The sequence below is a fragment of the Somniosus microcephalus genome, chromosome 11, assembly GCF_052327205.1.
Source record: "Somniosus microcephalus isolate GS21.2 chromosome 11, FLI_Smic_1.0, whole genome shotgun sequence".
Lineage (NCBI taxonomy): Eukaryota > Metazoa > Chordata > Chondrichthyes > Squaliformes > Somniosidae > Somniosus > Somniosus microcephalus.
In genome coordinates, this window is record NC_140997.1 from 96,076,482 (window position 1) to 96,093,408 (window position 16,927).

General features: G+C 44.4%; 1 protein-coding gene across 2 annotated transcripts in view; it reads right to left on the bottom strand.

Moving 5' to 3' along the window:
- baiap2l1a (BAR/IMD domain containing adaptor protein 2 like 1a) overlaps window positions 1-16,927 on the bottom strand; it is a 166,684-nt gene that overhangs the window by 9,003 nt on the left and 140,754 nt on the right. The gene's annotated exons all lie outside the window — the stretch shown is intronic.

Consider the following 16,927-nt stretch of genomic DNA (forward strand, 5'->3'; position numbering starts at 1 on the left):
TTAAATCACAAATTCATGCACTGGGGCCCCATCATGTAGCCTCTGCAGCTGAGTTTTTCCTCAAATTGAATCCAAACAAATGGCAAAATTGTAGATCATTCCATAAATCAAAGTTCCATTAAAACCCAATTTGCATAAATTATAACCTAACACCATCACTTAAGTCACTACCACCAGCAGACAACTATCTAACCGAGGTTAATCTGTGGGCTGCTCCTATCTAACCGAGGTTAACCTGCAGGGAGCTCCTATCTAACCTACCTATCGAAAAAAACAGGACAAATCCAATCCAGTCAATTACCACCCCATCAGTCTACTCTCAATCATCAGCCAAGTGATGGAAGGTGTCATCGACATGCTCATTTTGGGTTCTGCCAGGACCACTCAGCTCCAGACTTCATTACAGTTTTGGTCCAAACATGGACAAAAGAGCTGAAATCCAGAGGTGAGGTGAGAGTGACTGCCCTTGACATCAAGGCAGCATTTGACCGAGTGTGGCATCAAGGAGCCCTAGTAAAATTGAAGACAATAGGAATCCGGGGGGGGGGGGGGGGGGGGGTCTTCAGCTGCTTCATCAATGACCATCTCTTCATCATAAGGTCAGAAGTGGAGATGTTCGCTGATGATTGCAGTGTACAGTTCCATTCGCAACTCCTCAGATAATGAAGCAGTCCATGGCCACATGCAAGACCTGGACAGCATTCAGGCTTGGGCTGATAACTGGCAAGTAACATTCATGCCACACAAGTGCCAGGCAATGAACATCTCCAACAAGCGAGAGGCTAATCACCGCCCCTTGACATTCAACAGCATTACCATCGCCGAATCCCCCATCAACATCCTGGGGGTCACCATTGACCAGAAACTTAACTGGACCAGCCACATAAATACTGTGGCTACAAGAGCAGGTCAGAGGCTGGGTATTCTGCGGCAAGTATCTCACCTCCTGACTCCCCATAGCCTTTCCACCATCTACAAGTCAGGAGTGTGATGGAATACTCTCCACTTGCCTTGATGAGTGCAGCTCCAACAGCACAAGAAGCTTGACACCATCGAGGACAAAGCAGCCTGCTTGAATGGCACCCCATCCACCGCCTTAAACATTCACTTCCTGCAGCACTGGCACACCGTGGCTGCAGTGTGTACCATCTACAAGATGCACTGCAGCAACTCACCAAAGCAACTTCGGCAGCACCTCCCAAACCCGCAACCTCTACCACCTAGAAGGACAAGGGCAGCAGGCGCATGGGACCACCATCACCTGCAAGTTTCCCTCCAAGTAACACATCATCCTGACTTGGAAATACAACGCCGTTCCTTCATCATCGCTGGGTCAAAATCCTGGAACTCCCTCCCCAACAGCACTGTGGGAGTACCTTCACCACACGGACTGCAGTGGTTCAAGAAAAGGCTCACCACCACCTTCTCGAGGGCAATTAGGGATGGGCAATAAATGCTGGCCTTGCCAGTGATGCCCACATCCCAGGAACGAATAAAAAAATGAACCTGCAGGGAGCTCCTATCTAACCGAGGTTAACCTGCAGGTTACTTCGCTTTAACCTGCAGGTTACTCCAATTTAACCGAGGTTAACCTGCAGGTAACTCAGATTTAACCGAGGTTAACCTGCAGGGAACGCCGATCTAGCAGAGGTTAACCTAGAAGAGATAAATAAACGGCAAGAAATAACTGGTGAAATATGCTGTAATTTCATTAATCAGGTTTGTTTATCTGTATCTCTTTTTTAAAAATCAAGTAGTTACAGAAGAATTATGATTAACATATTTGGCTTTTTTTTTATTGCTAAAACATCATTGTGGTGTACAGATGTAAATTACTGAAACTGACTGTTGGGGATTAGAATTAACATTACTGGAGGAAACTTTCAGAAACCCAGAAATGATTCATTTCCACTGTGGTCATTCAGTTCCTTCGGCCTAAGTCAGCAGCCCCAGAGATGTCATCGGGATTTGCTGGTTAAATGCAAAATACTTTTTTAAAAATAAAAAGTACCCAAAATTAACAAAATCAAAAAGGATGCCAAATTATAAGACCTGATTTTTAAAACATATTTTCATTTTAATTGGATGGATAGGAAAAAATGCAGCTCCGGTAGAGAGTACTTTCTTTTGGTGAAAGTGGGTCAGATCATTCCTGCGCTGCATGCTCCAGTTATAAAATACAGAGATAGACTACTGCTTGAAAACAGTTCCCTTCTTGCAGTATAGATTTCAATCACAGGAGGGCAACATTTAGTAGGAAAAATACTTCACATAAATCAGCTTTCTGCAACAAATTCAACTCCAGTTAACACCTGCTTTTCCACAGCAGCATCCTATAAGCTATGTTTTGCCACTTTTTAGCATAATAAAACACAAGTATGGAAACATATAGCAAAAGAGCAAAGTCAATCCAGTACATTGAAAGAACCACGATAGGGTTCCCCTTGTCCTCACCTTTCACCCCACCAGCCTCCACATTCAACGGATCATCCTCCGCCATTTCCACCACCTCCAGCGTGATCCCACCACCAAACGCATCTTCCCCTCCCCTTTCAGCATTCCATAGGGACCGCTCCCTCCGAGACACCCTTGTCCACTCCTCTATCACCCCCAGCACCCCTTCCCCCGGCACCTTCCCGTGCAAGCGGAGGAGATGTAACACCTGCCCTTACACCTCCCCCCTTCCCACTGTCCAGGGTCCCAAACAGTCCTTCCAGGTGAAACAGCGATTTACTTGTACTTCTCGCAATCTAGTATACTGTATTCGCTGCTCACGATGCGGTCTCCTCTACATTGGGGAGACCAAACACAGATTGGGTGACCGCTTTGCAGAACACCTCTGTTCAGTCCGTAAGGGTGACCCCGAGCTTCCGGTTGCCTGTCATTTTAATTCACCGCCCCATTCCCACTCAGACCTCACCGTACTCGGGCTCTTGTATTGTTCCACGGAAACCCAGCGTAAGCTCGAGGAACAGCACCTCATCTTCCGATTAGGCACTTTACAGCCTTCCGGACTCAATATCGAATTCAACAATTTCAGATCATAACCTCGGCCCCTATTACAATTTTATATGTATTTTTTATCCACACCTTTCTTTTGTGCCCATCCCCCCTTTTTTTCTCTCCCACATGGCAGCTGTCTCTCATTCTGCCAGTGCATTTCACACCTAATCTAGAGCCGTCTTTTGTCTCTTTACTTGTCCTATCACCATATCGTCTCATTTTGAATACCTCTTAATGTCTCTTCACTTCTGTTTGTTTTTTCATCCCCATTCCGCAGCCCCCAAACTGGCCTTTTAATCTGTTTCATTTCCTGTGTTTCTTCAGTCCTGACAAAGGGCTTCGACCTGAAACGTTGACTATTTCTTTTGCCACGCATGTTGCCTGGCCTGCTGAGTTTTTCCAGCATTTTCTGTTGTTATTTCGGATTTCCAGCATCTGCAGTATTTTGCTATCGTACATTGAAAAATATATGGGCCAGTGTGTGAGATTGCCAAAGTCAGAGATCTTAAAAGTAAACAGACACTATCAACTAAAACATCCTGAAATATTCTTTCCACACATTGCTATGGAAGGAACTTCTACACACATGCAGTTCTTTCAAAGGCACAGTTGTACACCTCCCAAACCTGTGACCTCTACCACCTAGAAGGACAAGGGCAGCAGGTGCAGGGGAACACCACCACCCCCAAGTTCCCCTCCAAATCACAGACCATCCTGATATACATCACCATTCCTTCATTGTCACTGGACCAAAATCCTGGAACTCCCTAACAGTACTGTGGGAGTACCTTCACCACATGAACTGCAGCGGTTCAAGACAAAGACCCACCACCACCTTCTCAACTAGGGATGGGCAATAAATACTGGCCTTGCTAGCGACACCCACATCCCAAGAATTAATTAAAACAAACCTTGAAGCTTTATACATTTCTTTGCAGCATCATGACCGATGCCACATTTATTGATTTTATATGGGTTTAATAAATATTCTACACAAATGGGTGAAAAAAGATAGTAAATACCTCTTAATTTATATTATTTGGTAAATACATGAAGGCCAAACTGAAACTTATATTAAAGCGAAAGCACAAAATAAAATTGCAATGAATCAGGTCAATGTTGAGAAACGATCAGGCAGGCTGTGAAAATCTTTATCTCATAAAAGTGCTTCTTGCTTTCCAAGATAATTGCCTGGACATCTAATTTCAAGATATGGCCGTAAAAAGTGCCTCAGGTTTGGGAACATACAGTGGCAGAAGCTGCCACAAATTAATTAGCTGCAACATCCAAACGTTAATCGGCAAGAGAAAGAAGTGAGAAAGATCACTTACCTTGTTGAGTTGTCTTCATTCCTCAAAAAAGAAACATGCTCCACATAACACTGGAGTGAACTAGACGTTGAATTGTTCTGTGGAAACCACAAAGTGGGTGGCATCTCTAATGATGTTTTCAAAGTCTTCGGTGGGTTGGGACCAGGCCCACAGGAGTTCGTGCCGAGAGGTTCTCTGGCCCGGTCTGTGCTGAATCTCAAAAGAATGGTGCTGTCGGTGGTCCCCATCCCAGCCTGTGGATGGACTGGGTTGGCTCCTGTCTGAATGCCATTCCCATTTCTAATAGATGCTGTTGCAAATGGGAGTGCAGAGACACACAGCCAAGCCAGGTGATGAAACAAAATTCCCCAAGTCATAGACCATGCGCCCGTGTCTGGAGCATCCACTGCAGTTAGCTGTCCTTGCCATAGTTTGAAGCCAAGAGTCCCATTGTTTGGACTTGATAAAGGAATCCAGGATTAGGGTCCTAAACGTTGTCCTTTCATACCTAAACTGCACCTGAAATATGACCATTGAATCAACAACTGGAGTGATGTGTAGCAGGTCGGCAGAACCATACTGGATTGGACAGATGTTGTTCAATTTGTCAGGTACCCCAGCTCAAATTCTCTTGATGGTGGTCCAAAGAAAACCTCCTGACCACCACCCCCCCTCCACCCTGCTAAAAAGTCAAAGGCCAGAAAAAAGGGCCTGCTCCAGGTACAGGTATATCAAGTGACAATTTCAAGGCTCTTTCGCCCAATGTTGAATTGTTTTTGCTCTTTGGTCGAAGAATGTACCGTCCTACAGATCAATATCGTCCTTCAACATTTTCTTGGGAGGGACTCTATCCCAGATAGTAGCCAGAGTCTGAGCCAATTTCAGGATATTCCTGCATGGTGGAGCAAAAAGGGAATGCAAAGACTACGGGCTGGATTTTCATTCAGAAGTCGGGAAGGAGGCGGGACTACAACTTTCGGGGTTGTAGTCCCGCCTCCATCGAGATGCGGCCAATCCACGCGATTTTCACTTGATTGACCTTGTTGAGCCCGCTGGGCGGGCTCAGCAGGCCAATTAAGGGCCACCCGGCAACAGGTGACGTCACAGACTGAAATTTCATCTGTCAAGACGTGTTGACAGATGAAATATTAGTGTTTCACAGCTGCTTGAAGCTGTCAAACAGTGACAGTCTTACTTCTAACCCGAGTCCTTCTACGCAGACTCAGTTAGAAATCTCACTGGCACTGAAAGCTGCAGGCTGTCACTTTTGACAGATCGCAGCCATTCTGCTTTCTGTGCCGGCTGAATGATGGACTCCCGAAGCCTAGAGGAAGGAAGGCTGTAAAGGTAAGTACAGCTAATTTAAACTTCTTTACACAATTTAGACACACCAAACACACTTACCTTTGCACTCATGCACCCATCACTCACCTGAACACCGACATCTCGACCCCTCCAAGTCCTTCAACCCGACGGCCCGACTCCTCTAACCTGGCGTGGTTTGGAGCCATCGGGAATCCCACACGACAACCTTCAAAGTAGGGATTAGGCTAAAAACTGCCTGTTAACTACCTGTTAACAGGCGGTTAAATTGGCACGAATCCCTTCCCGCCTCGGGTTGGCGGGTCTCAGTGCGGGGCGGGTACCCACCTCCTTTGAAACTTACATGGAGGTGGGTTTTGGGCGGGATGGTGTCGGGACCCCCGAATTCAGGATTTTAGCCCCCCGCACGCCTAAAAGCCCGCCTCACGGCACACTGAAAATCAACCCCTACGTCACTGCAGTGGAGGCAATGGTAGTTACACCAGATCCAAATTCTCTAAGCAAAGCCTAGAGGATTCCAAAACCTACACCAAAGGACTCCTGCTTTTCAAGTGTAGGAGCTGCAGAGGAGTCCATCCCAGCCCTTCCTTTGGGCACCCAGGGAGTTGCAGGGAATGCATGGAGGGTAGACTGGAGGAGATAGGTCTGGAGGTAATGGTGGGGGTGAAAGACAACGGTCTACAGTAAATCAAAGAAGATCTGCATCCCTCCCCATGACACAAACCATCCTTAATAAAACAGCAACATCTAGACTGGAATTCCAATGCAAAAGGCATCAAAGGGCGCAATATTCCATACATCACCAAGGGAAACTTCCAGATCACAATGGCCGACAGCTTCAGTTCTGTAGGCTGGGGAGGGAGGTGCGGGGGCGGGAAAGAGAGCAAACAGAGGGTTCTTGCTGTCGATTGTTATCAAGTATAGACCTTGGGTGAGGGCATGCTGAAATGCCTCCACATTCAAATAGCCTGTCAACACACTCACAAATGAAGAATGACGAACCAGATGAGGTTTGAGAAGACAATCTGCTCTAATGGAGCTATAAACCAGCATGAGTGACCTTCAGGAAAAGGAGGATAGGAATTTTTTTAAATAATCCCCAGTCATGAGATATAGAAATATGGCAACTGATTTTTCAACAATATAATTACATCTTCAATACAACATTCTTTAAATTAAATCCTGATATGTAATCAATCTATTTTTGGAAGGTACACTAGGTCAAAGTTTATACAAACATGCATGCTAGATAGATTGTGTGTTGTTTTTACAAAATCCAGTAAGGTGCAATAACTTTCAGGGAACACAGTGATCAATGCAGCAGTCTTTCAAATGGTGAAATTATAGAATTTAGTGGCTTGGGGTCATGAGGAACTGGGTACCTTATTCCTATACTGCATGCCTTTCTACATTAAACATTAACTAGCAGCTCTATAGCACTGAAAAAGTTGGTTCTCATTTCAGACAGAGTCACCTGTTCATGTCACATGAATCTTCTGCTGAGCTGCTAGCTCGCGGTTGTGCCAAGCACTTATTTTCAATTGCAATAAATCCTTAATGGATTGATAAAACAATTACAGGCAAAGGACATGTTAATCCAAATATCAAGACTCCAAGTTCCCAGCCTAATTGATCACTGCCACTTAATGTACCAGTTGCAGTTTTTACACATTTGTTTCTACCTGTAATACCTTTTTAAAATATTGAATTCTAGATTTGTGTGCCCAGCGCTTACATCAAATTATATTGTATTATATAGAGTACATCCCAAAACAATGTAGGGGTGTCCCCTCTTCCAAAGATAGCTCACATATGTAGAATAATGCTTGTAAATCTTTTAGCAAAGTAAAATTGATATTTTTAGTGAAGTTTGCGTGCTCAAGGCGAGTAATGTCAGCACTTGGGAATACTTCCAGTTTGGGCACTCAATGTCAGCATATTTCTAGGTCATACAAGCTAACTCTCTTATAAATATGTCTCAACTCCAGCCTCAAAAGAGCACCTTTTCTACCAGTGAGAAATTCTATATTTCATGTACTAATCATCCTTCTCAGTGAGATTGCCAATGTGTGTCAAATTGTACTCTGGGACAACTAATCCCCAACACTTCAATCTACTCATTACTCCTTACTTACAACATGTTTATTTAGCCAAAGTAAACTGTATACATGTATTAACATAGGGGAAATTTGTGTGAATCGAACTTTGAGCATTTTACACAAAAGTATAGAATGGCAATATTTTCATAGACTTAGATTTACTTGTTAAAAAAAAAACCATGTCAAAATAAATGAAAGTAACTGGCTTTCTCCAGGCCCCCAAAATATCAACCTTCTACATACTTTACTATAGCAGATTTATTTTTAATTCCACATGCAAGGGGTATGAATAATTTTGAGAAGAAACCAAACACAAAGACTGGTTTAAAAATAATTATGTTGATAAAATCCAAACCTGGATTCCAATCATTTTATGCCCCAAAACAGATAGCAAGAGCTACAAAAAGGGAAAGAAACTTGCAAGGCATATCAAAATCAATACGAAGAATTTTTACAATTACATTAGGAAAAAGAGGGCGGTCAGGAGCAATATTGGCCCCATAAAAACTGAAAGTGGTGATATTGTCAATGACAATGGGGAAATGGTGGACATGTTGAATTATTACTTTGCATCAGTATTTACAGTAGAAAAAAAGGATAGCATGCTGGAAATCTCAAAGAAACTAATATTAAATTGGGGACAGGGGCTCAATAAAATTAATGCAAGTAAAACAGCAGTAATGAAGAAAATAATGGTACTTAAACGTGACAAATTCCCAGGGTCAGATAGTTTCCATTCCAAGGTTTTAAAGGAAGTAGGTGAGCACATTGCAGATGCCCTATCTATAATCTTCCTAGATTCAGGAACCGTCCCCTTAGATTAGAAAATTGCGCACGTCACTCCACTTTTTAAGAATGGTGAGAGAGGGAAACCAGGGAATTATAGACCAGTTAGCCTAACAACTTTGTCGGGAAATTGCTAGAGTCTATAATTAAGGATAGGGTGACTAAACATCTCGAAAATTTTCAGTTGATCAGAGAGCCAGCATGGATTTGTGAAAGGTAGGTCATGCCTGACAAACCTGACTGAATTTTGAGAGGAGGTGACTAAAGTAGTGGACAGGGGAATGTCTATGGATGTTATTTATATGGACTTCCAGAAGGCATTTGATAAAGTTCCACATAAGAGACTGTTATCTAAGGTAGAAACCCACAGAATTGTGGGCAAATTATTGACCTGGTTAGGAAATTGGCTGAGCAGCAGGAGACAGAGCATAGGGATAATGGGTAGGTACTCAAATTGGCAGAATGTGACTAGTGGTGTCCCGCAGGAATCTGTGTTGGGGCCTCAACTCTTCTCAATATTTATCAATGACTTAAGATGATGGCATAGAAAGTCATATATCCAAATTTGCCGATGACACAAAGATACGCGGCATTGTAGGCAGTGTAGATGAAAGCATAAAATTACAAAGAGATATTGATAGATTAAGTGAATGGGCAAAACTGTGGCAAATGGATTTCAATGTAAGCAAATATGAGGTCATCCACTTTGGACCTAAAAAGGATAGAATAGTGTACTTTCTAAATGATGAAAAGCTAAAAACAGTGGATGTCCAAAGAGACTTGGGGGTTCAGGTACATAGATCATTAAAATGTCATGAACAGGTAAGAAAATAATCAAAAAGTCTAATGGAATGCTGGCCTTTATATATAGCGGTCTAGAATACAACGGGGTAGAAGTTAAGCTGCAGCTGTACAAAACCCTGGTTAGACCACACCTGAGGCACTGTGAGCAGTTCTGGGCACCAAACCTTAGGAAGGATATATTGGCCTCGGAGGGAGTGCAGCGTAGGTTTACCAGAATGATACCCGGACTTCAAGGGTTAAGTTACAAGGAGAGATTATACAAATTAGGGTTGTCTTCCCTAGAATTTACAAGGTTAAGGGGTGATATGATCAAAGTTTTTAGGACATTAATTGGAACATATAGGGTAGTGTAATGTATATACCTTTAAGGGGGGAACTACTTTTTACAGCTCATGTATACTGTAGTACCGGCAGTGACCATACCTGTATATAGCACTGAGTAGTAATCTGTACAGTCAGTTCCAGAGTGAGCCACGTTGAGTAAACACCTGTTGTACCGTTCTCCTGCAGTCTTGTGTCTTACTACTGACAGACACAACATTGGCGACGAGGCAAATTCGATCCTACCTGCAGCTCTGCATCACCTCCCAGAGATTCGTTCCTGGAGACCAGTAGATTGGAGGTCAAGGCCAGAGACACGGGCGGCAACCGCCCAGTCATCCAGCAGAGACTCGAGAATTGCGGGGGAGGCTGTTGAGAGCCAGGCTTGGCTTTCCAGTCGCGGTGGTCCAGCGAAACGGGCTGGCAACAGGTAGTGCGCAAACCCTTCCCGGACAGCGGCGGGCTAGAGCCCGACTGAGCGGCACAGCAAAGGGCCGAGCAGCGTCGACGGGAGAGAGAGAGAGGGCAGAGCGCACAGGGCGCAGCCGGTGTTCAGGGGCCGAGCAGCGTCGAGGAGAGGGAGAGAGACGCGCAGAAACCCGCGAGGCGCCGCCATTGCCACGAGGACCGCCGAGAGCGGCGTTGGCAGCAGCGGGGGAGGAAGGAAAGTGCGGGAGATGCCATTTTAAGCCATATTAAACCACACCCAAAATGCCGAAGAGTGGCAGTATCACCGCATTTGACAGTGAAGTCGAAGATTGGACTACATATGTCGAACGAATAGAGGTATACTGCAAGGCAAATGAGGTGTCAGATGACAAGAAAGCACCGGTATTGTTAAATTTAATGGGTGCAAAGATGTATGGCTTATTACAAAATCTAGTAACCCCAGCGAAGCCAGTGGAAAAGAGTTTGAGACATAGTGACGATACTACAGGAACATTTAAACCCTACACCGCTGCTGATAGCAGAAAGATTCAAGTTTCACAAACGGAACCAGCATAAGGATGAAAGCAATGCTGAATATTTAACAGAACTGCGCAAACTATCGAAACACTGCCAGTTTGGAACGGGACTGGCAGATACCTTAAGGGACAAGTTTGTGTGTGGGCTTCAAAGTGAAGGAACCCAGAAACGGCTTTTATCTGAAAAGGACCTTACGCTGGACAAGGCTTTCAGCATTGCGGTATCATATGAAGCAGCAGCACGGGGCGCTGCAGAGATACAACAGAGACCGCAAGAATATGGCACAAACGAAATGTCATACAGAACAGAGAAGTGCTATCACTGTGGCAGAACAACACACGACCACAATGATTGCTGGTTCAAAGACAAAGTGTGCAGACAGTGTGGAAAAGTAGGACACATAGCACGAGTCTGCAGGTCGGGAAAGAAAACCAGCAATAAGAAATCTCCAAAAGAAAAGTACAAGAAGGTACAGAAGGTGACAGAGAATAGTTCAGACGAACAAAAGAGTGATACCAACTCCGAAAACATGGAGCTGAGTTGTCTGAAACTACATGTGATCAAAACGGAGGATCACCGAACCATTTGGGTCACTCTCAAGATAGCAGGAGTCCAGGTAAAAATGGAATTGGACACAGATTCAGCTCCAACAGTCATAAACCGACGGGACTACGAGCAGCTATTCTCACACATACCCTTGAGAGACACAAAAATTATTTTGAAGACGTACACGGGGCAAAAAGTCTACCCCAAAGGAAAAATAAGGGTGACCGTTATATATAACGGTAAGGAAACGCCAAAACTAGACCTGTATGTATTGCAAGATGGAGGACCACCATTACTGGGACGTGAATGGATCCGGAAAATACAGCTGGATTGGCATTCCATACAAGCACTGACTGTGGCTGCCAAAAAGGATGACGATGTCACACCTGGGCGACTGTCAAAGATCCTAACCGACGCGCAAGAAGTGTTCCAGCAAGGACTCGGAACACTAAAAGGCATGACAGCAACAATTAAAATTGAAGAAAACGCAAGCCCAAAATGTTTTAAGGCCAGACCGGTACCTTATGCGATCCGCCCAGCTGTCGAAGCAGAGCTGGAGAGTTTGGAACGTTCAGGAGTACTGTCCAAGGTAGACTGGAGCGAGTGGGCTACACCCATCATCCCTGTGATGAAAAAGTCATTGAGCAGCACGCCTGGGGAACCAAGGAAGGTTCGCATCTGTGGGGACTTTAAGGTAACAGTGAACCCGGTCCTTCACACCGTGCAATATCCACTTCCGCGGATTGAAGATATTTTCGTCTCGCTATCTGGAGGGAAACGCTTCACTAAGATTGATCTGGCCCAGGCGTATCTGCAAATGGAGGTAGAAGCAGCATCAAAAAAATACCTCACAATCAACACCCATAAAGGTCTCTACCAATACAACCGGCTGGTATTCGGGGTAGCATCAGCTCCGGCTATTTGGCAAAGGGCAATGGAACAAGTCCTGCAAGGGATCCCAGGGACCCAGTGTTATTTGGACGACATCCTGGTCACGGGCGAAAATGACAGTGATCACCTCGCCAACCTGGAGCAGGTGCTCACTAGATTGAAGGAATATGGGCTCCGAGCTAACCGCCCCAAATGCGAGTTTTTTAAAAAACAGATCTCGTATTGTGGCCACGTTATCGATAAAGAGGGGTTACATAAGTTCCCAGAAAAGATTGAGGCAGTAGTCAAGGCTCCAGCACCGGAAAATGTGTCACAACTGAGGTCATTCCTCAGGCTGGTAAACTACTACCATAATAAGTTCTTGCCAAATTTGTCTACAATACTACACCCACTGAACACCCTACTGCAAACTGGAGTGCCATGGAAGTGGAGTGACGAATGTAAACGAGCTTTCCAGAAGAGCAAAACACTAATCACATCGAAAGAGGTATTGGCCCATTTCAACCCAGCACTACCAATTCGGTTGGCGTGTGATGCGTCACCCTACGGCATTGGAGCGGTGCTGTCGCACAAATTCTCGGACGGCTCAGAGAGGCCAATAGCCTTTGCGTCACGATCACTAACCTCAGCCGAGCGTAACTACGCCCAGATTGACAGGGAGGCCCTCAGCCTAGTGTGGGGAGTGAAAAAGTTCAATCACTATCTGCACCGGCAGAAATTCACCTTGCTGACTGACCACCAGCCTCTTGTCTCCATTTTTAGTCCGAAGAAGGGCGTTCCGGTGATGACTGCGCAATGACTACAAAGATGGTCACTCTTTCTAGGGGCGCACCACTATGAGATTGAATATAAGGGCACGAAACAGCATGGAAATGCTGATGGGCTATCACGCCTGCCACTGCCTACTGCAGAGGAAGCACCAGCAGTGGATCCTGTTGAAATATTTCATTCGACTATAGTTGAATACCTACCGGTAACTAACACTCGTATAGAAAAGGAGACCCGAAATGACCCGACACTGTCTCGGGTATATGATTTGACGGTGAAGGGATGGCCAGCACATGGCGACTCACTGTTGCCAGCATTCTCGACAAGAAGAGAACAGCTGTCAGTGTGCCGGGGGACCTTGATGTGTGGATCCCGAGTGGTAATTCCACCCAAGTTAAGGGATAGAGTGCTCAATGAGTTTCATGAGGGTCATCTGGGAGTGGTAAAAAGGAAAAGCCTTGCCAGGACTTGTGTGGTGGCCGGGAATCGCTAAACAAATCGAGGACCTGACCAAGAGCTGCTCAGGATGCCAGAAAGTCCAAAATGCACCACCACATGCCCCTCTACACCCATGGGAGTGGCCCTCATTTCCATGGCAACGGGTGCATATTGATTTTGCTGGTCCATTCATGGACTCAATGTTTTTAATAGCCGTGGATGCGCACTCGAAATGGCCTGAGGTCATCAAAATGTCCTCCACCACCACGGAGAAAACTATTGCAGTCCTACGAACCATTTTTGCCAGGAACGGCTTGCCAGAACAGATTTGCTCCGATAACGGACCACAGTTTGTGTCTGAAGAGTTCCGGAGGTTTATGCAGAAGAATGGGGTATGGCATTACACATCCGCCCCATATCACCCAGCCACAAATGGATTGGCTGAGAGGTTCGTACAAACCTTTAAGAAGGCAATAAAGGCTATGTACAATGACAACATTCCGCTGCAGGCCCCGGCCATGATGTTCTTTAACCGAAGGTTAAGATCTCGCCTGGATTTGCTCAGACCAAACGTACAAAGAGATGTTGAGAGTAAGCAATTCCAGCACATCCATGAGAAGCCAACAAGGAGCTTCAATGTAGGGCAACCAATCTTGGCCCGCGACTACCGAACAGAAAAATGGCAGCCAGGAACGATATGCACACGGCAGGGCCCACTAGTGTACACAGTGGACGTTGGGGAGAACATCGTGAGACGCCATGCTGACCAGATCCTAGAGTCACAGGAACAAGTCAACCCCATGCCTCGCCCATACGTACCTGGTGAGGAACCCGACGTACAGGTCACATCTACCCCAGAAACAGTAGCATCGGAAGCTGATGAACCAACTGACGACAGGGTGCCAGAATCGCCTCCGCACCAAGAGCGAGACACTCGGGAAAGGCGCTATCCAGAAAGGATCAGGAAGCCTCCCCAAAGACTGAATATGTAAATGGACTATTTTCAGTTAATGTTGCATGTTAAAAGTGGTAATTGTAATTAGTTTGATATTTAATTGTTAAATGAGTGTTATGGTACTGTTAATCTAAAAGGGGAGGAATTGTAATGTATGTACCTTTAAGGGGAGAACTACTTTTTACAGCTCCTGTATACTGTAGTACCGGCAGTGACCACACCTGTATATAAACCCGGAGTAGTGATTTGTACAGTTAGTTCTAGAGTAACCCTCATTCAGTAAACACCTGTTGATTGTTCCCTGCAGTCTCTTGTCTAATTATTGAAGGACACAACATCAAGATACACAGATCTAACAGGGAGGAATTGTAATGTATATACCTTTAAGGGGGGAACTACTTTTTACAGCTCATGTATACTGTAGTACCGGCAGTGACCACACCTGTATATAGCACTGAGTAGTAATCTGTACAGTCAGTTCCAGAGTGAGCCACGTTGAGTAAACACCTGTTGTACCGTTCTCCTGCAGTCTTGTGTCTTACTACTGACAGACACAACAGGTAGATAGAGAGAAATTATTTCCACTGGTTGGGGATTCTAGGACTAGGGGGCATAGTCTAAAAATTAGAGCCAGACCTTTCAGGAGTGAAGTTAGGAAACACTTCCATACACAAAGGGTGGTAAAAGTTTGGAACTCTCTTCCACAGATGGCAATTGATGCTAGATCAATTGTTACTTTTAAATCGGAGATTGATAGCTTTTTGTTAACCAAAGATATTAAGGGATATGGGCCAAAGGCGGGTATAGAGTTAGATCGCAGATCAGCCATGATCTCATTGAATGGTGGAACAGGTTCGAGTGGCTGAATGACCTCCTCCTGTTCCTATGTTCCTAAATCTAAATTGAGAATTCTTTTAATTACTGTTGTTTTTACTGGCATTCAGGGATTGTATGTTCCAATAAACAGGCTCCCTACCATTAAAGTACCAGTTTCAAATCATTCTCAATCTAGCATTATATTTAGGTAAAATCTGAATACTGCTATCTGTCCTATTTCAAATTTATACACAGTTTTACAGTCCTTGTTAATGTAGGAATTGTACAGTAAACTGTTATGAATGCAAACAAGCAAAATGTTATGATTGCTAGTTTATAGCAGTATTAAACAGTGGCACATTTAAAGCTCTGTATAGCAGTTTTGGGCTTCATCAGAATGTTCTAAGTCACTGTCAGCTACTGTACATTGGCAATAGCTGCATTAAACAGCTTTTAGGTCACAGTGATTGTGAAGAAGTGGATAGTAGCAATTAAAGAGACTTTGAAAATGGATGACTAGTGCATCAAAGGAAGAGTAAAGATATAAACAAATAAGATCCTAGACAGCTCAGTGAGTTTACCCAGTGAGTAGCTAAACCATACGAACCAGCAAGGTCCCATGTTTTGACCCTTAATTTTTACTGAGTTAGCTGATCGTGACTGAGACAGCCATAGGATGCTACAATTGGCCTCTGCTCTCCAGAGTTATGGAGGTGAAAGATGGGCTAGAGTTCCCGTTCCAATTGCTATTGAGCCAACCCTGCTGGAAACGTCTGTGTGGATACGAGGTGTGCACCGGATCAGGCTCACAGACACTCAATGTTGAGGCTCCCATAGGAATAATGGGCAATTAGGTAAGGTGCAGTGCCCATGGAACTGTGCCCCAGTAACAAATCAATGCCTTCAGGACAGGAAGTGAGGAAATAATCACAGCAGCCATATACAGTATTAATTCTTTAGCATTAATTGAGTAACACTACCAAGGTATTGAGTACTTTCTTTGATCATTTCTTTTCTTAGTTTGATTGAAACAATGATGTAGGGCATCAATGGTAACATTGAGTATTGGGACATTGGCTGGTAAATGCAATCCCATAAAGTCATAATTCACTGTTCCCAGCCATGTAACAGGAATGTGGTTTGGGAGTGGGGTGAGGCGGGGGGGGTAAGTAAAGGGGAGAAAAGAAAAATAAAATAGTTGAGTTATTGCCAGACCAATCTCACATACAGCCGGCTCACGGCAACACAGAGAGGCCTGGGAGCAGGTCACTCATCCTCAGTTGGTGCACAGTCCAAGGAATTCGGAAGAAAGTTGGAGGTATGGGGAAATGGTGTGTACGAAAGGCTGATATTTAGTAGATAAGAATCATATACATATAAATTCAAGTGTAGCCATTGACCAAATAATATTACCCATAATTACTCCTGGGTAACTAAAAAGCTAAGACTTGTTCAAAATGCAGCTACAAAGACAGTTTTGATAACAAACAGCCACAGGCTGCGAGTGAAGGTTAAATTGCTGAATAACATATTATGATGCTAAGTAGAAATTAGAATTTGCTTAACAAAACTAATTGCAAATATATTTAAAAAATAATTAGTATAAGGACATTAAATGAGAGAGATCATGGAGATAAGGTATTTATCTGGTAGATTAAAAAGAGAGATAGTCTGGATTCCTCAAGACTAGTGAAACAGCACTGATATGGGCCCTTGGTATAAAGGCCTTGTACAGGGTACTAGGGAGGCAGGAAATGAAAGAGATATGGTAAATTCCAATGGGGTGACAAACTATAAACAAGATAACAAGACAGTAGGATAGGGTTGACAGAAAAATACTAGAAAGGCGGGATGCTACCTTAGTCTGAGTGAGAATGGTATTTTGACCATTAGAACCAATT